Raw genomic sequence first — 552 nt, 5'->3', positions numbered from 1 at the left:
GAGAGAGGTGTGAAATTCCAGAAATTCGGAAAATTTACTGTAGCAAAACCGCCTTTGGCTGAGCCAGGGTTGTTTTTCAAACGGTTTCGTTAGTTGGGGGTGTAGGATGTCCGGTTTCGTAGTTCAAGGGCCAAAATCGGACTAGCGTGATAGTTCAGGGTTGAAAAACAGACTTTTCCCAAGGCTAGATTGACAGTCTGTCTCTAACTCTGTTGGGGTTAGTTTCTGGACTAATGACTTTCCATGGCGACCTATCCACTGAGTTTGACAATCAATTCCCCCTTTTGCAATCTGGAGCTTGCTTTATAGACTAAAGACATTTACTCTCACCTTGCAAATTCAGCTAAGGTCAAAGTAAACAAAGCACGTTTTATGCATGACTTTGGCCCTTGTCGGACTTGACAAAATTCTGTCCAACGCTCCCGAAATGGCCGTCAGACCAAGCAAAAGATCTAATAATACACGGTAAAGACTGATCTCACGCCACGACCGGCTTGCAGGAATTTGCTCACAAGTCACAAAACAATCCAAGTTTTTGATCCGTGTAAGTTG

This window comes from Panicum virgatum, chromosome 3N (assembly GCF_016808335.1).
Source record: "Panicum virgatum strain AP13 chromosome 3N, P.virgatum_v5, whole genome shotgun sequence".
NCBI classification, from domain to species: Eukaryota; Viridiplantae; Streptophyta; class Magnoliopsida; order Poales; family Poaceae; genus Panicum; species Panicum virgatum.
Note: the sequence above shows the minus strand (reverse complement) of the source record.